The following is a 22,736-nucleotide window of genomic DNA, read 5'->3' on the forward strand; positions in this document are numbered from 1 at the left end:
ATAAATCCTACCATAGGTTAAGCATGTTGATGCATTTTTATATGTTACAAGTGTTATAATGTATGGTTTTAATAATGATGTAGATATGATTTCATGATTTATTTAATATATTTTGATTTCTTAAATATATGAAACTGAAAAAACATGATGCATGACATTACTTAGGTAAATATAAAAAGTAATATTTATTAATGTGTAGTATATGCTTGGTGGGTTTTCATGAGTTGTTTAATATAAATGTTATGTTAATAAATTTGAAAATCAATTTCCATTGAGCATGAAAAATCCATAGTTTAATATAATTGTTATATTAAAGTCATGAAATGTATGTAATATGGTTTTCTTGTTAATTAGAATTTGATTGTTCGTCAAGTAAACCATAGAAAACATGATTATAGGAGTAATAATTAATTTTGTAATAGTTATAAAATTAATGTTTATTAACCGTCAACCTATAATAAAAAGTTGCATGCAAACTTAGAATCTTAGGGAATTGGATTTAATTTTAAAATGTTTAAAATTAATCTAGACCTTAGATCATATAAATTTTAATAAGATTATAATTAAGTCCTATTTTGTTTTAATAGTTTTAAAATATGACTAATAGGACAAACGGGACTTTAGGTTATAAGGGAATTCTACCAGTGAAATTTAGTCTAGGTTGGGGGTTCTTAAGATGATGGTTTATAGAATACCTCCTACCTGGAAAGTGGCCTGGAACTTGAGTTGAATTGACCTTAATCCTATTAGCATGCAATGTCACTAGGTTAATTAAATGGTTTAATTCACCTAGAACATTAGAGTAAAGACCTTATTATAAGAGTTATAATAAGCATAGACTTAGATATATTCATTACCTGGAATTTAACTAAGTATAATAAAAACCCTATATTAATAAAACACTTTAGTGGGAGAAAAATAGTATATGGAATATATCAAATTTTAGCTCTCACGTCCCTGAGAGTTCACACCGTGAGACCCATGATCGGTTTTGGGTCACCCTGGGCACGACCTCCCTTCAGAAAGTGTTTGCATAGGTTAATACCTGTCTCTTATACACATCTAGATGTGTATAAGAGACAGCCCTGGGCACGACCTCCCTTCAGAAAGTGTTTGCATAGGTTAATACCAAGGTGAATAGGGAAAGTTTTTATAGTAAGTGGGAGAAGGCGCGTGTCAACGTATCCTACGATCTCTTCCATTAGGTTACACCATGAGATTCCTATAGTCTGCTTGTGTGACGTCCTGGAGTGACCATCCCTTCGAAGGATTTGATCATAGGATTCGGAACAATGCAAACTCCAGTAATGGATAGGGTTTCTTAAGTTAATCTTCAACAGTTGTCTTTCCTTAGGGTAGCCTGTTGAAGCATACCTCTAGGATCCGAAAATGGTAGAGTCATAGTCATAGGATGAATTAAGCTAGTTAATGAATCCTTGACCAAAGAACAGTAGCTAAGAATTATAGGAATAAGAGTTATTCTGGTATTAGTAATTAACTGAGATTGTCTCAATTCAGGGAATGGGTAGTTGATCATCCTTCGATGGTTGTTGCTCTAAACATCTGAAGTATCACTGCAAAAACTAAATCAATAGTTTAATTAGGGTTATGTGTTTGCTTGTAATTTACTGAATTGATTGGATACTTGTTTTTGTGTAATGGGTTAAGGTAAATATAACTAATATGGTCAATTATTTGTTATTCGTTTTAGCATGTCTTCTGTAATAATTTCCTTGCTTAAGAACGAAAAACTAACCGGTGAAATTTATGCAACGTGGAAATCTAACTTGAACATAATTCTAGTTATAGATGATCTACGGTTCGTCTTAATGGAGGAATGTCCCCCAATCCCTGCTCGTAATATATCCCAAGCATTAAGGGATGCTTATAACCACTGGACAAAATTCAATGACAAGGCCCGAGTCTATATCTTGGCAAGTTGTCTAACATTCTTACCAAGAAACACAAGGCCATGATCACTGCACGTCAGATCATGAAGTCCCTTTAGAGATGTTTGAACAATCGTCCTCTTAGATCCAACAGAGGCCTTCAAGTACGTATATAATGCACGCATGAAGGATGTCCAGTCAGTGAGAGAATATGTTCTCGACCTGATGGTCCACTTCAATGTCGCGAGATGAACGATGCGGTCATCGACGAGCAAAGTTTGGTGTCCTTTATTTTGGAATATCTTTCGAAGAGTTTCCTCCAACTCCACAACAATGCATTTATGAATAAAAAAGAGTACACCATGACTACCCTCCTGAATGAGTTACAGACTTATCAATCTCTTATGAAATGTCAGGGACCAATAGAAGGAGAGGCAAATGTTGTCCATTCCAAGAAGTTCGACAAGGGTTAATCCTCTGAAACTAAGTCTATTCCCTTATCTTCTGGTTCTAAGAAGATTAAGAAAAAGAATGGAGGAAAAGGAAAGGCTCTCACTGCTGGAAAAGGCAAGGCCAAGGCCAAGGTGGTCGAGAAGCACAAGTGCTTCCATTGCAATGTGGATGGTCACTGGAAACACAATTGCCCCAAGTACCTTGCCAAGAAGAAGAAAGAGAAGGAAGATGAATATGATTTACTAGTTCTAGAAACTTGTTTAGTGGAAAATGACCATAATGCCTGGAAACTTGATTCGGGGGTCATTAATCACGTTTGTTCTTCTTTATAGGGAATTAGTTTCTTCTAGTAACTCGTGGAGGGTGAAATGATGCTCAAAATGACCATAAGTTATGTTTTCGAAATAGATACTTAATTTTGGAAACTTTGTATATAGTTCCCAAAATTAAGAGGAGCCTTGTATCTATTTCTTGTTTAATTGAACAATCATATTCGGTTTCCTTTTTAATCAATGAAGTGTTCATTATGAAAAATGGTGTGACTATTTGTTCAGCTAAATTAGAAAACAACTTATATGTGTGAAGACCAACTGAATCAAAAACACTTTTAAGTCATGAGATGTTTAAAACTACAAATACTCAAACTAAAAAGCAAAGAATTTCTCCACATAACAATAATACACATCTTTGGCATTTGAGATTAGGTCACGTAAATTTCAATAGGATCGGGAGACTTGTAAAGAATGGACTTCTAAGCGAGTTAGAAGATGATTCATTAACTCCATGTGAATCTTGCCTTGAAGAAAAAATGACTAAAAGACCTTTTAGTGGAAAAGAATATAAAGTCAAAGAGCCCTTAGAGCTCATACATTTAGATCTTTGTGGTCCAATGAATGTAAAACTTGAGGAGAGTACGAATACTTCATCTCTTTTATAGATGATTACTCAAGGTATGGTTACTTATACCTAATCGAACATAAGTCTGAAGCCTTTGAAAGGTTCAAGGAGTACAAGGCTGAAGTTGAAAACCTGTTAGGTATAACAATCAAAATATTTCGATCGGATTAGGGTGAAAAGTACATGGATTTAGCATTTCAAGACTATATGATATAACATGAAATTTCAATATCAACTTTCAGCACCTGGTACATCTCAGCAGAATGTTGTATTAGAAAGAAAAACAGAACCTTGTTAGACATGATTTGTTCTATGATGAGTTATGCTCAATTTCCTAACTCATTTTGGGGATGTAGTAGAGACTACAGTTCATATCTTGAATAATGATCCCTCGAATAATATTTTTGAAATACCTTTCGAGTTATGAAGGAGGCATAAACATAGTTTACGTTACGTCAAAATTTGGGGTTGTCCTACACATGTGCTAGTGACAAATCCTAAGAAGTTAAAATTGATGGAGTTGACAATCAATATACAAAAGCTATTATGGATCTAAGCACTCTAACTATATCAATTTTGAAGGACAGCATGCATGTTTATGGGAAAAAACATAAATAGCGTTTACAGGGTGTAACCTTTGTAGATTCCACCTAATTACTTGATTCTTCTCCAATTTCTTCTTCACACAAAGTAGTAGACCACCATCAAAGTCTTCTCTACTATTCCCAGATCTTAGATTGAATGGTGGAACTTAAATTGAGATGAATTTGATGAGGTTTTTTTGAGAATTTGAAGAAGGAAGAAAAATTATATTTTCTGGTTTTTGAATCTCAGAATTATGGTTGCATGACCTTTAATCTGATCTTTAACCCTTCTTATATAGCCTCAATCTATGCAAATCAGATCAAATTTGAAGTTGTCACTTCAAATTCCGATTAGGAAAGTGACATGAGGTGTGGAATTTAATGGAATTTGTGGGATAAACCGACTTTCCATTAAATTTCTATTATTAATTAATATTATGAAAATTTATTAATATAAAATTTATTTATGAATTGAAATTTCAAATTTTAAATTGAATTTAAATTAAATAAATTTTATAAATTTGAATTTCATAAATTCAAAAATCAATCAACCAAATTCATAATAATTTTTTTTCATAAATTCAAAATTTGAATAATTAATTAAACTAATTTAATTAATTTAATTTAATATCAAATATTAAATATAACACTTCATTAAATATTTAGACCATATTTAAATAGTATCAACTCTTTAAAACCGAAATGTTTAATTCGTTGATTAAACATTAATTATATCAAATATAATTCTCCAAACCTTAAACCATGTTTGAATATTTCAAATTCTCTCAACACGTTATTCTAAGGTTTAATCCTTTCATGAGCTAGTAGAGAGACTTAATGAACCTACAGATCATGAGCTCCAACGATTTGAGATTAGTTTGCTAAACTCTTTAAACCGAGTTAATCACTATTTGTTAACTACCGAGACATATCACTATAGCTCAGTAGTTGCACTATTCTCATTGTAGATATGCTTTTGTTCACCTAATTTAACCATAATCAATAAGTCGATCCTTCACAGATCATTCGTATTTACAGATAGGTTAAGATTATTGTTTTACTCTAGTAATACATCTTGCTCCTTTAGCCTCCACTGAACCTCTATTAAACAATTAGTTTATGGTCCAACCAATAAATCGAATCGCTCTTTGCCATAAGAGGGCGGGGCCCCATAGTTCAAGACCGGAAGTCTGTACTTAAGGAGAGAACCTATCTACTGACCTTAAGACGAGGAGGAGTGAATTCCGTCTTGCAAGACTACGTCCCCGGCTATCTATCCGGTCTTACCCCTAAAACGAGAGGCTTATTAAGCAGTGATGTTGAACCACTCTCACCTATGTAAATTAAAGGATAATCCTGGATAGATAGGAGTTCGTAGTTAGCTTAGGATTAAGATCGAGTTACCTTAGGTTATCGATTTTGAAACAGTCAGTTTTAACAATAAACAGTTATTATAAAAGAAAAGTGACTATTTCGTGGTTTGATCTTATGCAAACGTCTTTTTCTTAGGATGATCCCACTCACATGTCTCTAAATAAACGATTTTGGGATCCATCGTTTGTATCAATATACAAAGAGGGTCACATCCATAGTGTCCCCAGGATAAAGTATCTAACCCTATCCATAAACTTATAGACCTTTTTGACGATATACTAAAACTTGATCCTCTTTTATGTCTCTACATAATGTTTGGGTATTCATATTATAGCCATAGGTTAGTTTATTGGATTTATAAAAGAATGAAATTCAATAACACCTTTATTGATAGAAAATTTCAATAATAAATTTATTATGAATAGAATATGCTTAATGTTTACAAACTACAAGTTTTAGGATATTCCCATCAAGAACCTCGTTCAGGGTTATGCTAATTTGTTAGTTACCCTAAGGAAAAGATAGGTGGCTTGCTTTATGACCCTCAAGAAAACAAGGTATTTGTATCGATAAACATTACATTCTTGGAGGAATACCACATGAGAGATCATAAACCACAGAGTAAATTATCATTAAATGAAGCTACAGAAGAATCAGTAAGTATTGTTGATGTAGTTGGTCTTTCATCAAGAGTTAATGAAGAAGCCAACACTTTAGGTCAATCTCGTCCTTCTCAATCATTGAGAGTGCCTCAACGCAGTGGGAGGATTATATCACAACCTGACCATTATTTGAGTTAAACTGAAACTTAGGTTGTTGTACCAAATGATGGCGTTGACGATCCATTGTCCTATAAGCAAGCAATGAATGTCATAGACAAAGACCAATGTGTCAATGCCATGGATTTTGAAATGAAGTCTATGTACTTCAATTCAGTATGGAAACTTGTAGATCTATCTGAAGGGGTTAAATTCATAGTGTATAAATAAAACTATAAAAGAAATGGAGATATAGTTGGAAAGGTAAAGACCTTCAAAGCTAGACTTATAGAAAAGGGTTGTACCCAAAGGGAAGGGGTTGACTATGAGGGAACTTTTCCCCTGTTTCTATGCTTAAATCTATAAGAATTTTCTTATTCATAACCACATATTATGACTATGAGATATGAAAAATAGATGTCAAGACTGCCTTTCTGAATGGCAATCTTTAAGAGAGCATTTTTATGTCTCAGCCCAAGGGGCTTGCAACCCAAGGTCATGAGTAAAAAGTTTGCAAGCTGAATCGATCTATTTATGGGTTGAAACAAGCATCCAGATCTTGGAACATTAGATTTGATACTAAGATCAATCTTTTGGTTTTGATCAGAACATTGATGAACCTTGTGTCTACAAGAAAATCATCAACAGTAAAGTAGCTTTCTTCGTACTTTATGTGGACGATATTCTACTCATTGGGAATGATGTTGGGTACCTTACTGATATTAAGAAATGGCTGGCAACCCAATTCCAAATGAAATATTTGGGAGAGGAGCAAGTATGTGCTTAGGATCCAAATTATTAAGGATGGCAAGAATAGAATGTTGACTCTGTCTCAAGCAACTTATATCAACAAAATGTTGACTCGATGTTCGATGCACAACTCTAAGAAGGGTTTATTACCTTTCGAATACGAGTTTCACTTATCAGAGGAACAGTGTCCTAAGACACCTCAAGAAATTCAGGATATGTGATGTATTCCCTATGCCTTAGCTGTGGGTAGCTTAATATATGTTATTCTTTACACTAGGCCACACATTTGTTATGCAGTGGGAATAGTCAGTAGGTATCAGTCTAATTCAGAGTTAGACCACTGGATTGCGGTTAAGAGCATTCTCAAGTATCTTAGGAGAATGAGGGACTTCAAGCTGATGTATGGAGGTAAGAATTTGATCCTTGTAGGATACACTGATTCTGATTTCCAAACTGACAAGGATTTTAGGAAATCCACGCCAGAATCAGTGTTCACCCTGAACGGGGTGCTGTAATATGGCTTAGTATCAAGCAAAGATGCGTTTTAAACTCCACTATGGAGGTTGAATATGTAGCTGCTTGTGAAGCATCAATGGAAGCAGTTTAGCTTAGGAAGTTCCTAAGTGATTTGGAAGTAATTCCAAACATAGACTTGCTTATCCCTTATACTATGACAACAGTGGGACAGAAGCCAACTTTAAGGAGCCTTGCAGCCAAAAACGAGAAGAACATATTGAGAGGAAGTATCACCTGATACGGAAAATTGTGCACAAGAAGACGTGATCATCACAAGGATCGCTTTGGAGCACAACATTGCTGATCCATTTACAAAGGCTCTCTCGGCTAAAGTATTTGAGAGTCATTTAGAGAGTTTAGGTCTGTGAGACATAGACATTGTATAATTTAGGTCAAGTAGGAGGTGTGTAATGGATATATGGATGCTCTAGTTTATTATATTTATTTACCGTTCTCGCTATTTTAGGTTTTGATATTATGTACATCTCACTGACTAAAGTTTTAGTTCAAGTGGGAGTTTGTTGGGTTTTATACCCTAAAACTCGTAAATAGTAAATGTAAGTAATTGACTATTATCGATGTTATTTCCATAAGTGTTATTATATTGTATAATTTTTCTTAATAACCCTAAATCCAAGAAACTAACATCCTAGGCTGTCTTATTAATCTTGAGCTGTATGTGAAACATACAGGGATCAATGTTCAAGATACAACCTAAAGGGTCTATAGTATAAGGGTAAGACTGCGTACCTTATCTTGGTGACACTATGGATATGATCCACCTTGTATTTGATACAAACGCAATGATCCAACGCATTCATGTAGGTGACATGTGAGTGAAGATATCCTATGCAATGAGTTTGCATAAGACCGAACTGCAAAATAGTAACACTAGATGTAACATCATTGACTAGTTAGGTTTTTATTTCAATAGGATGGCCTAGACAACTTAGTCTTAATCTTAAGTATATTATGAACTCCTATTCACGAAGGAATGTCCTTTGATTTGTATGGGTGAGAGTGGCCAGTTTATTGACTCAATAAGTCTACCATTTTAGGAACAAAATCGAATGAGGAGTTGAAGATGGATTCCACTTCTTCTCGACTTTAGGGTAAGTAGATGAGTGTTTCCTTAAGTGGTGTCTCTGGGACTTGAACAAAGGGCCCTACCCTCTCACTGGCCCGAGAGGGTTTCTGTTTAATGGTTGGACCATAAACAAGTTATTCATTAGAGGAGCACTGGTACTCAAGGATATAAAGGTAACCCAGGAGTAAACTGGTAATTTAACCCAGCTGGTGTTATGAACTTTCGTGAAGGACTAACTTGCTATCATATATCTGTGGACATAGAAATATATCTATAGTGAGAATAGTGCAGATGTGGGTCTTTATGGAGTGTACCTAAAGTTAATAAATATCGATTAATTTGGTTAACGAGTTTAGCCAATTAATCTCATATCATTGAAACTTCTAATCTGTAAGTCTATGAGGTCCCCTTCCTAGTTCGTAAAGGGAATTGAGGTAACTATATATTGAATAGAGTTTGAAATGTTCAAATTCACTTATGAAAATAATATAATGTATAATGATACATTATAATATAAAGTTTATTTTTTAATTAAACTTTATAAAATAAATTTAATTTTGGATATGATTCACATTAAAACTATAGGTTATGAGATATTAAAACAATATATTAAAATTAATATGTATTTGATGCACATTAAAACTATAGGTTATGAGATAAATACAAATAAATTTGATTCATTTGTAGATTAAGTTAAATATTTGATATTTAATTTGGTAATTATTTAATTTAACTAATTGAATTAAAACTATATGTTATGTGAGAGATATTTCATTTAAATATGATTTAAATGACATCATTAATTAAATCAAATCAAATTAATTATTTAATTATTTAAATACTCTCTCTCATGTTGGTTAAGAGACCTGCAAAACGTAAGTTTTGCAAGTCCATTAGGACTAATTTTGAAAAATACAGAAAGGTTCTGTGAATTTTTCCTTTTAAGAAAACAAAATTCTCCCCTTCTCTTCTCAATCAATTTTGGTTCCCACAAACCAATTTTACGTCAAGAATTCTCAGAGGATAGGTTGGTAACTCTTGTGGTGGTGTTGATTTCAATTAATTGGAGAATTGACGAATTCAATCGAGGTTTCTATAGAGGTAAGATTTCTATCTCTTTTTCTGTAGAATTATTGAATTGCATGTTTAACTTAGGATTTACAATAGGCTGATTTATTATTGTCTCTGTATTATATCTAGCTTTTCTCAGTGTATGGGTATTTTAAAATACCTAAACCAAATAACGAGTAATAGTTTTGTGTGTTCCGCTGCGTTAGGGATTTCAACCCTACAATTACAACCATTGAAATGTCTCATAGAATATCTAGGGTTTTATATTGAGGCTATACGAAGCTATTTAATTTGTATTGAGACATGAAACATTTAGAAATGTAGAATTTTGGGTTTTAAACCTTGAAAGTCTTTTAAGCTTTGTGTCTTTATGTGTTCTTGTGATAGAATACATGAATACTTGGAGTATTCAAATGAGGATTGATCTATCTTGCTTGTTGAATGCTTTGAAGATCAGGGGTTGATGAGAGGTTTACGCTTTGTCTGGTAAAAGACTTCTTTTAATAACCATTTCGTTTTTTATTTTTTATTTTTGAAAATTAAGCCTCTTTCCTCCATACTTCTTACAATGATTTTCATCTTTATTAAGTACAATGGTTGAATTCTTAGCCAACTTTCAAAAACAAAAATAAGTAATAAAATGCTACTTTTTTAGTCTTCAAAATTTGGCTTGGTTTTTTAAACTATTGGTAAAAAGTAGATAACACAAAGGATGAAATTTAGATGTGGAAGTAGTGTCTATAAGCTTAATTTTCAAGAACTAATATGGTTACCATACAGAGCTTAAATAATATGTGATTAACCTATCTTAAGGGTTGAGATCAAATTGGTTTAGGGGGTTTTTGGAGCTGAGTTTTTTTAGTCTTGTTGTGCAACATGATTCTTTGATCCGATGTTCAAGGGTTTTCATATCACCCAAGAATCTCTAGATGCAAGGGCATCTTACATTATAAAGCAAGCGTGATAATTAAGATGTCCACTTCGTATGCCCGCTAAACAAATGACCCCTAAGTGATCGATAAATCATAGATATATTTTTATAACAACAACTACATAATAAACCATAATGGATTTGCCTAGTGGTAAATAGGGGGCTTGAACTTGATAAATGGCTAAGTGGTCATGAGTTTAATTCATGGTGGCCACCTACCTAGGATTTAATATCTATGGGTTTAGTTGGTCCGAACTAACAGATAGGGAAAAAAACATAATAACAACAACAATAATAATAATAATAAATTAGTTTCACAAAATTTGAGGCAAACAATTGTTGGTATTTGAGATGTGCACTATAGACTCCTTTAGTAGAGAGCCTTAATTTTTTGTTCTATGTCAAATAGTTTTTTTTTTCTTTTCCTCTTTTTAGTACAACAGGAAGAGTATGAAGATTTGAACTATTAACCTTAAGAGAAGTACACTTTAATTATCTTCAACTGTACTCACTTTTTTCTTTTAAGTTTCAACTATACTCACTTTGATAAGTCAAAGAGATTTCTTAAACTTTAGAAAGTGTCTAATAGTTTTCATTTCGTGTCTAATATGCAGATGAATTTTAAAAAGTGTATTAAAATTTTTTGCTTTCTATTTTATATCTAATAAGCTTCTATTTTTTTCAATTTTGTGTCTAATAAATTATTACCTTATTTTGACATTTTTTAAAATTCACAATTATGAGATACAAAATTAAAAGTTAAATATGCTACTAAACACAAATTTTGGTTTTATTCTAATAGATTTGTAATTACTTTTAAATTTAATGAATGATATATTGCACATAAACATAAAATAAAAAATATATAAAAAATAGACATTTAAAAGCTTAAGAGTAGCCGACCTCTAAGTGATAAGATGCCTGTGAAACAAATGACCCCTAAGTGATAGATAAATCTTATATACATTTTTATAACTGTTGGGCTTGATGCCCTAAATCTCGTAGGGTTCTATAGTTTGTAATTGTATTGTACAAACATCGTATTTATCTAATAAAATATGTAATGTTTTATTTGAAATTTAGTTGCATTAAACACACAAACCAATAAACTAACATCCAAGGTTATCTGGTAGCTTACACGTGTATGTAGAGACATACGGGTGGATCATATTTAAATGATAATCTAAATGGTCTATAGTAGATGGATAAGACTAGATACCTTATCCTATCCTTGTGACACTACGAGTATGACCCACTTTTTAGATGTTACAATTGTTGTAAAGTGCTATAAATGATCTGATCCTGATCATTCATGTGTAGACATGTGAGCGGGAGTATTCCATGCAAAGGAATTTGTATAAGACCGTACCATGAAATGATTAGTCTCATTATATAACGTCGTTCATAATTGAGACTTACATTTCACCAGGATGACCATAGGTAACATGACCTGAATCCTGAGTGAGTTGTGAACTCCTACTTATGAAGGCGGTCCTTTGATTTGTATGGGTGAAATTCGCCAAATTGTCGACTCAATAAACCTACCATTTCGGGGATTCATCTGACTGGGGAGTTGGGAACATAGCTACACAAGAAGGAATTCACTCATTCCCCATTGTCGGGGTAAGTAGATAAATTACTCCCTTAAGAGCTAATTCCAGGACTTGAAGAAGGCGGCGTCATACCCACTCCTGGCCCGAGAAGGTTTTGGTCATAGTTGGATCGTGATTTATTGTTCATTAGAGGGATCAGTAGTATTTAAGAAGTTAGATGTAACTATAGGGCAAAATGGTAATTTTGGTCTAATTTGTGAAAGGTCTGTTAGCTTTAGGGCTTCAATCAAACCAAGTATTTTGATCATAACAAACTCAGATTTTTTGTACTAACATTTTCAGTGTTTCAGAGTCACTATCTTGTAGAGCTCAGAAAGACGATTCCAATGCAATTTGAATCGTTCAAATGAGAAAGTGATAAGTAAAAGAAGATTGGAGAGGAAATCCAACGTGGCAGTGACACGTGGCACCTTCCTGACGTGGCATCCGACGTGGCACACAAACGGTCAAATATTGATGACGTGGAAGTTGATGTGACGGATGACGTGACGCTCCAACCGGCCACTTTTTACTGACGTGGCACATGATGTGGCAGTGATGTGGCAATCGTGGACGAATGAGATAATAAAAAGTGGTGGTCACCTAGCTTCACGCGTGGACGCTCGCATGCGCCGCATGTGCCTGCGGTTTCTTCACAGTATGTGGCGTGTGACGCTCAATCTTCTCCCCTATGCGCATGGTGCTCATATCATCCGGCTATTTTTTATTTTCATTTTTATTCTCTTATTTTCCTTTAATTTCCTGATCCAATTTTCTCAAAATTCTCACCAAATTTCAGCCTTTTCAAATTTGATTTCTCCTAAATTTTCATCCTTCAAATCCTTTTATTCTCCAAATCTCAATAATTTCAATCTTCAAAATTTCTTTCAAATTCTTTTTATTCTCCAAACTCAATTATTCTAATCTTTCAGAATTCTTTTCTATTTTTATTCAATCTCCCCCTTCATTTGCAATCATATCCAATTTATCCTCCTCGCCTATAAATTCGATTTTATTTACTCTTCATCGACACACAAAAGCTATCAAGTCTTAAGCTCTCAATTCTCTCTACTCTCAAATTAAATTGGCCTAGAGTTATTTTTGTGAGTTTTTTTTTTTTTTTAGTGCTCAACTTGTGTATTTAGTCTTCAAGAGGTAAATATTGTGAGGTTTCTTTTATTTTTTTGGAATTGTATTAAGGTGTGGGTACACCTTGGATTGTGAAAAAAAAAAATTGGTTTGATTCTGAACCAGTAAAAAGGATCTTGGGTTTCCTCTTTAGTTTAGGAAAAAAAAGGGTCGTGTGTTGATTTGGTCCTCACCTGCAAAGAAGATCACTTAGTGAAATACCCAAGAAGGAGTCTTGGAGAGTGGAGTAGACAATTTGCCGAACTACTATAATTCTCGATGTTTTCTCTTCATCTCTCTCTTTTATTTCTTGTTTTCAAACTTTTTGCTTCTGTGCTGAGTTATTTTTAATCTTTCCTAATTGCATGATTTAATTTTTAGTGTGTTATTTAAATTTATCATATAATGATTCTTTAAATTTGATATATAGCTGCATGAAAGTTTTGTCTTGCATAAATTTTCTTTAATCAAATTAGTGGGTTAACTTTATTGAACATTGTTTGAGATAAAATAATTTTTTAAAAAATTGGTAGTCAACCCTATTCACCCCCCCCCCCTCGTGTTGCCTTTTTGATCCTACAGAAATATATCTGTAGTGCGAAGAGTGCAGCTGTCGGTCTTTAGTGGAGTGTCCAACAGTTAACAGATGGTGAATAATTTAATTAAAGAGTTTATTAATTATTCACGTACCGTTGGAACTTCAATATACAAGTCCATAAGGGTACCCCTCTGTAACTCAACAAAAATTAATGAGAATCAATTTTTGAATTAATTTGAATTATTCAAATTAATGGAGGGAATTAATTATTTGTTATATAATTCATTTAATCTAATTATATATGGTATAATTACTATAATGTATTTTGTACATTATAATATAAAGTATTTATGAGAGGAAATAAATATTTGAATATGATTCAAATGTTAATTATATGAATTGGATTTATGTAACTAAAATTTAATATAAATGAGATTTATATTAAATATCATTGGTGAGAGAATAGAAACTATAGGTTATATTGTATTTGATACAATATAGAAACTATAGGTTAATGTTATATTTGATATCACATGTAGTTTAATATATATTATATGATAAGGTAGTTATCATATAAATATATATTAATTGTTTTTATTAAAAAAAATTAATTGAATTCAATTTATCCCCCTATTTTCTCTCTTCTACGTGATAATGGAGAATGGAGAGTTGTACTTCATCTTCTCCCTCTGGTTTTCACAGAAATCAATAGAACATAACACAACTAATGATAGAAGTGTTTTGAGATTTTTTTCCCATCATATTTCTCCTTTCTTCTTTAAAAAATTCTCTCTTCTAAAATAGCTAGAGCCCACACACTTCTGGATTCTCATCTAAAGAATACTGAGGTAACTTTCATGGTAATGTTCGTTCTGTTCAAGGGATTTTCATTGAAGTTCGGTCTTCGAAGGTAAGGGTTTCTTGAACACATCTTCTCTTTTGCAATTCTTCAAGCATGCTATAAATTATATTAAATTGCATAACATTCTATTTGTTCTCTGTAAATAAAATATTTTGTAAATTTTGGGATTTGGGTCCGATTTCATTTCCGCTCAAGGACCTTAATGGTTCCTTCAATTGGTATCATAGCGGGGTTTTTGGCCAAAATTTTCCAAAATTTTGAAATGATTTTACAATTTCATGGTGGGATTTAGTATTCTGTATATTCATATGATGATTATGATGATTGTTGTTTTCCAATTATGGATGTTTTCGAGATTGGACGTTTAGTTTATCGCTTTCTTTTTACAAAATTATTTTGTAAGGGCCCATGTTTTTTTGGCATTACTGCTATCGTGTCTGTATTTACTGTTCCTAAGTCGCTCTTGTTGTTCCTGATCGATGTTTGGAGAAAATGATGCAAAAATCGAATGTGTTTCGAAGAAATTCAGAACTGTACAGTAGCATCGCAACGTTGTGCCTTAGCGTCATGACGTTGCGATGCAGTGGATGAAAATATTCTCTATAGCGTTGCGATGCTAGGGCACTGTTGGGATTGGTGTCCTAATTCTCCCTAAGTCTCATTGTTTTGTAAAGATACACATTGTTTAATGAATAAAATAAGTGTTATTTAATTCTAGCATTTACTCATATCCAACAAATAAAGCTCCTTGGTTATCTTCTGTGAACTTACGCATGTATATTTGATATACAAGTGGATCACCTTAAGTGATAACCTAAATAGATCAGTAGTATAAGGATTAAGGTGGGATACCTGATCCTGGTGACACTATGGATACGACCCGCTTTGTAGAGGTTTGCAAGTGTTGTAAACTACTACAGATGGTTGATCCTGACCATTCATGTGGAGACGTACGAGCGAGGGTGTCCTATACAAAGAGTTTGTATAAGACCTAGACCACGAGATGATTAGACTTTGTATATAACGCCATTGATACTAGAGACTTTCATCTCACTTAAACGACCATAGATGACACGACCTCAATCCTGAGTGTTTTGGAAATTCCTACCTTTGAGGACAGTTTTTTGATTAGTATGGGTGAGAATGGCCAGATTGCCAACTCAACATGCCTACCTTTTTGGGGACTTGCCTGATCTGGGACCTAGGAACTCAATCCACAAGATGGAATTCACTTCTTTCTCGAAGCAGGGATAAGTAGAGAGATTGCTTTCTTAATGGCTAATTCTGGGGCTTGAACATAGTGGTCACAGCTTCTCTTTGGAAGATAGGACTCAGTTATAGTAGGACTATGACTTATGTTCATTAGAGGGATCAGTGGTACTTAAGGAGACAAATGTAACTACAAGGGCATAACGGTTATTGACCCAACTATACTTACGAACGATCTATGAAGGGTTGTCGCACTGTTGATTGGTTAAAATGGACACATAATATATTTGTGGTAAGGAGAGTTCAACTGTCAATCTTTAGTGGAGTGTCTGGCAGTTAACAGATGTTGGATCCATGACTAAAGAGTTTAGTCAGTTATTCACGTACCATTAGAGCTTCAAGCTACAGGTCCATAAGGTCCCCTTGGTAACTCAATGGATTCAATTGAGGATCAGTTCTTGGTGTTGATTCGAAATGTTCAAATTGACAAGAGGTATTTTGATTATATATGATATAATCGATATGATGTATGAGATACATCTAGTAGAGGATTGATGTAAATGAGATTTACATTAAGTACCATGGAATAGAAAAAGAACTATGGTTTATTGGTTATTTTCTTTAATAACCAATTGAGTGGGTGGTTATTGGTTTTCATGGTAACCGTGAGATAAAAAGAAAATGGTTTTCCTAATTTTAGTAAGTTTTTAATAAAAGTTATTTTGAGTTTTTTCTCTCGCCAAAAGGATCTCACAGTAGTTGTCAAGTAAATATAGATTTACTAAACGACAGTTTGGACGAGCTAAACAATCATGCGGTTGCGAGCTAAACGATCGTGTTGTATTTACTAAGCGATAGCTTGCCTAAAGTAAATGATCATGTAGTGTTTATAGGCAACAAACACTAAGCTAAACGATCGCATAGCTTTTGCTAGACGATCGCTTAACTTTAGCTAGACGATTGGGCATCGACCTATACGATAGGTCTCCGCCATCTCCCACTTGCCCAGTCTTGTACATGATCAATGTTTCCTCCTTCGTCTGCCTCATACCAAGTCCGAACAGAGCCCACCTTCTGAATTCTCACACTAAGAATACCAAGGTAACCTTCTTTTGGGGTGTCTTACTCAACTCGACACCATCGAGGTTTTGTGAAGGTCGTTCGTGTTGCTGAGGAGTTCGTGGGCTGAGGCGATTGCTGAGGACGAGGCGCGAAGTGTTCGTGCAATGTTGCGGTCGTGGTGTTCGAGCATTCAAGATTGCTGTTATTCGAGCGTTCGTGAGAAGGAGTGTGGAGACGCGTCTACAAATGTTCGTACAGTTTTCTCTTTGTTTATTTGAGTTTTCATGCAATAATTTCTGTATCAATTGCATAACTGTTTATTTTGTAGGCGACTGTAATTTGCAATGTTTATCTATGATTGTAATTGTGAATGATCTTATTTCCGCTGGCAACGTCGCAACGCTTCGAGACGGAGAAGATGCGCGGTCCAGCTTTGGTTCACCCGCGGTTTCGTGGTCTGCTTGGTCCAGTTTCGGTTTGTGGCTTCTCTGTTTTTGAGTTTTTGGGTTCTTCTAGACCGGTTTGTGGTTGGTCCAAGTAGCTCGTGGTTTGGTTCGAGCGGTTCAAGGCCTGGTTCACCTGTTTCGAATCGGATGACTATTAATTTGTAATAGTTAGATTTATTTTGTTTTAGATGTCCAATCCCGGTCCATTAATTGCCTTTAAATTATGCATGTAATGTATGATTTAAATTTTTATTATTATATGCCATAATGTATGCCACATAGTATAAAATCCTACCATAGTTTATGGATTTTATTCATGCATCATGTTATATTATAAATGTTATAATACATAGTTGCATGATTTAATTTTATACCATGCTCATGCATCATATAGTATAAATGTTATAATATATGTATACATGCATTAATAACATATATCTCAGTCCATTAATTGCCTTTAAATTATGCATGTGATGTATGATTTACATTTTTATTATTATATGCCATATAGTATAAAATCCCACCATAGGTTATGCATTTTATTCATACATCATGTTATATTATAAATGTTATAATATATAGTTGCATGATTTAATTTTATAGCATGCTCATGCATCATATAGTATAAATGTTATAATATATGTATGCATGCAGTAATAACATGTACATGCATCATTTATATTATAAGAGTTATAATATATAGTATGAATGTATGTTTGAAGTATGTTATTAATTATTTAATTACTTTAGTATATGTGTTATGTATAACAGTAATGAAATGAAATTGCATGATGCATGACATTACCTTTGGTAATTTATAATTGTTATAATTTACCAAGTATGTCACTGGATGCATTGTATGGTTTAATTTATTTAATTTACTTATAATTGTCGTAAATATGAAATTAGAAATTAAAATCAATAAATCAGAATTGCATGCAAACCTTAGGTTAAATTCATTTTTTAAAATAGTTTTAAGATATGAATCATATAAACTTAAGATCAAATTTCTAATGAGATTCAAATTTTAGTTTATTGTTTTAATTGGTTTAATAAGATTAAATTGGTTTTAATTAAAAGATTAACATTGTAATAAATGTATCTATAAAGGACCTTTTGTATAAGGCTAGTTCTGTCTAGGTTAGGGTATTTAAGTTGATGCAAAGGTAACACCCCAATCTGGGAATTGACATAGAAAGGTGAATTAGATAGATTTGTTAAAGTGTTTAATGAACCTTAATCAAAATTGTTTAACTATTCAAAACAAATGTTGTTTTTGGGCAAATTAAACAATCACTTAGTCAGAATCAGTAGCCGGATTTTCCTATGTTAATTAGCTCTAGGTAAAACGCTAAGTGGGAGGAAAATGAAATATACTTCATTTTATCCTCTTGACGTTTCTCCCTAAAAGTTCACACCTGGGATCTATACTCAGCCTTGAGGCACCTTGAATTTCCCTCTACGAATGGTGTTTATATAGATCAAGATCTAGGTGAATGGAGAGAATGCTTATAGTAAGTGGGAGTGGGACGTGTGACAACACATCCCTCGATCTCTCTCATTAGTTTGAAGTAAAGTTTCATGCACGGCCTTGTGGCACCTTGAGTGTCCCCATATGGATGACATTTTTGCATGACGCTTTATTCAAACTCCAGAAATGGATAAGGGTTACTTTAGTTTTTGCCCTAATTGGTTTTTACCTACAGTTGGCTCATTGGGAAAGAACTCTAGAATCTAAAATGAGGAATTACACTTACAAGAAATGTTAAGCGAGTTTAACTATTTCTAGACCGAACAATGGTGACTGATAGTTACAGTAACAAGAAGTTTGATAGCTTGCAGAAATACAAGCTATTGTAGTCTTTTACTTAGAATTATGAGGGTTGATGAGCAGAATATGCGTTAATATTGCTAAGAATTCATGTGGAATAATGAACTTATGTTGATCAACACTAAAAATCCCCTCTAACCCCATATTATGCATTATTTTGCGTCAAAATGTCTATTTTGTAGCTACCGCAGGAGTTGATCACATGCGTTGATCTCAATGAAGCTATGTTGGTCGCATGAACTGCTACAACTACAGAGTCAAGCCATGATAGAAGTATGATCGCAAGGATTGGGTGGAATGCACTGATCCTACAGAAGAAATGAGTATGAATGCAGTCAGACCATGATGCAGTGCTGACATTCTCACCTACTGCGTCAGTAATGGAGGTGATTCAGAGTGGGATTATCAAAGTTGTCAGCATTTGGCTCAATAAATAGAGCCTTAAAGCCCGAATTCAAGCATCCAAGATTTCTGCCTTGGGTAGATTCTTGTGATCACAGACAAGATCATGAGTAAGAAATTCTTTGAGAGTTCTTCACTTGCACAACTTCCTTCGATTGATGATCAAAGATTCGCTGAAGATAAATCTTGAGAGGGACTACTCCACTGCCCATCCATTGCACCAGCAGCAGCCTCGACATACATATGATGGAAGCAAAATATTGCCTATATTTAGCCACCTATCTCTCTTCTCACCTCTGTATTGTATTACATTTTGGCTTAAGACATTAATACATTTTGTAATCAATGCATCCCTTTTATTCCTTCAACACCAATTTCATCATCTTCTTCTACTTTATCATCTTTTTTTATTCACCACAATGAGTGAAGTGCATATTGCAAGAGTTATCGCATACTCAATAATGTGGCATAGAGATATGACGCATGTAGCAAACCACCAAGAGGTGTGTGTTGTGCGAGTATAATGAGTCAATCCTGTTAGGCTATTGCAATGCTTGTTTATGAGCAGAATAGCTATAACCAACTGCCCGAGAGTGTAAGTAGTGAAACTCACTAAGCAAAGTAAGCATTGTTCCTAGAGATATGAGTAACCTTATGCTCAACGCAACCATGCGTTATAGAGATATAAAGCATGTGACTGATCACCGAAAGGAGTGTGATGCATTAGTGTGGCGAGCTGGGATTACCCTTGCGACCAAACTTAAGGACTTAGTGATATTTCCTCCACAACTCTACTTCTCCATGCATTTCATTATGTGTTAACAATTGCTGCATCTCTACCGATTCTCATAGTAAAACTTCAATTTTTCAGTTTGTTTAGCTAGGAGTAGAAGTAGCGCATAATTAATTAGCTTCTTTCTTTTTCTTTTTATTCTCCACCTCAAACACATTACTTTACAATCATCTTTTAGTTGCAAGTCCCCGTGTTTGACCTCGGATCATCCCGAGAAACTTGTGATCTTGTTATACTTTGCGAGAGAGCAAGAAAACTTGTGACAGGAATGCATGATCATCACATACACGATTAACACATTCTGCATATTTTTCAGACCAACATATGATCATCGCATGACCATCAACAAACAAATTATTTTCCCTAACAAGTTCTGTCTACTGGTTGAGATAGTCTCATTTCAGTGAAGAGGCACCTAATCACCCTACAATGGCTTTTATCCTGTCTCACTGAAGTATCATTGTAAAATAGATGTCTCTTAAAATACATTAGATTATTTTGCTAAAATTGATTGGTTTTTCTAAGCAATTTAATGCAAATGTACAAATATAAATAATTTATATGGTTTTAGCAAATTTATTCATTATGACTTTTGCGACTCTTAATTTATTCACGACTGACAAACTAACGGGCAATAATTACAGGACTTGGAAAACACAATCAACACTATCTTGATCATCGATGACCTCTGGTTTTTCCTAATAGAGAATTTTTCTCCTATTCCTACTCCAAATACTGCTCGAAATGTTCGAAGAGCATACACACGATGGACATGAGCAAACGAGAAGGCTCAAACATACATCTTGGCAGGTTTTTCTAAAGTCTTGGCCAAAAAGCATGAGCCCATGCTCAAGGCTCGTTAGATCATAGAGTCCCTGAGGGGAATGTTTGGACTAAAGAAACTCTTAAACAAGAGTATCCATGAGCGAAAGCAGATCTTTCCGATTTCATTGTGACAGAATTACCACACATACATTCTAACATACATATATGCATTGTAACACTAATTATTGGCATGCTTTAACAAATAAAATACAAAAGACTGGGAGAAACGTACCAGTTGAAGACTTTCTTCAATCAAACTCAGTCTAGCAAAAGCGAACTTCTCTATGCTTCTTATCGCCCAACAACTAGTCGCCTAGCAGCACCACGGTCATCTACACGATTGACGGCGCACGAACCAACAACAACCGGGGACGACACCACAACTCGAAGCCCTCAGTATTCTCAGAGTGAGAATTCAAGGAGTGGACTTTGAAGGAATTGGTAGAGAGACAGAGGAAAAATGATCGTGTTGAATGAACAAGCAAGTGGGAGATAGTAGAAGACTATCATATAGTCGGGTGCTTGTCGTTTAGAAAAAGGTACACGATCATGTAGGTTTAGCTAAGCAATCGCCTATCAAATGGTAAGCGATCGTTTAGTTTCGCTCAGCGCGCTAAGCGATCGTGTAGTAAACATACGCGATCGTTTAGAAAACGCGGGCGATCGTTTAATACGCGGGTGTGTGATCGTTTAGAAAGATGGTCACTATCGTATAGGCTCTCAACACTATAGTGTTTTCTCCTCTATTTGATATAAATCATATTTATATCCAGTTTCCTCGAAAATAATGTATGTCATACATTTAGTCAATCATATCATATATAATTAACTAGTTCAATTATATCATATAATCGAACTCCCTCTTGTCAATTTAAACATTTCAAACTGACCCAAAAATTAATTCTCAACTTTATCCAAGCTACCAAGGGGACCTTATGAACCTATGGCTCAAAGCTCCAACAGTACGTGAATAGCAGACTAAACCCTTTAGCCACGAGATCCATCATCCGTTAATTGCCAGACATTCCACTAAAGACCAACAACTGAACTCTTCTTACCATAAATATATTTCTGTGTCCATCGGATATAACCAATCATGAGTACGATAACCATTCACAGATGCTCATAAGTACAACTAGGCCAAATTATCGTTTTGCCTCTGTAGTTACATCTTACTTCTTAAGTACCACTGATCCCTCTAATGAACAATACAACATAGTCCAACTATGAGTGAACACCTCTCGGACCAAGAGAAGGTGTGTGGCGCCACATCATTCAAGCCCTGGAATCAGCCCTTAAGGAAGCTATCTATCTACTTACCTCTACTTCGAGGAAGAAGTGAATTCCATCTTGTGTAACTGAGTTCCCAACTCCCAAATCAGGCGAATCCCTAAAGTGGTAGGTTTCAGTCGGCAACCTGGCCACTCGCACCTATGCAAATCAAAGGACCGCCTTCAATGGCAGGAGTTCCCAACTCACTCAGGATTGAGATCATGTTACCTATGGTCATCTAGTGAAGTGAAATCTCTGTCATAAATGGTGTTATATAACAAGACGTTAACATTCCGTGGTCTGGTCTTATACAAACTCTTTGTATAGGATGCCTCCGCTCACATGTCCCCTACATGAATGATCAGGACTATACCATATGTGACAAGTTACAACACTTGTAACTATTCCACAAAGCAGGCCGTATCCGTAGCGTTACCAGGATAATGTTACCCTCCTATATCCATAT

Source organism: Benincasa hispida, chromosome 10 (assembly GCF_009727055.1).
Source record: "Benincasa hispida cultivar B227 chromosome 10, ASM972705v1, whole genome shotgun sequence".
In the NCBI taxonomy this organism is placed as follows: domain Eukaryota; kingdom Viridiplantae; phylum Streptophyta; class Magnoliopsida; order Cucurbitales; family Cucurbitaceae; genus Benincasa; species Benincasa hispida.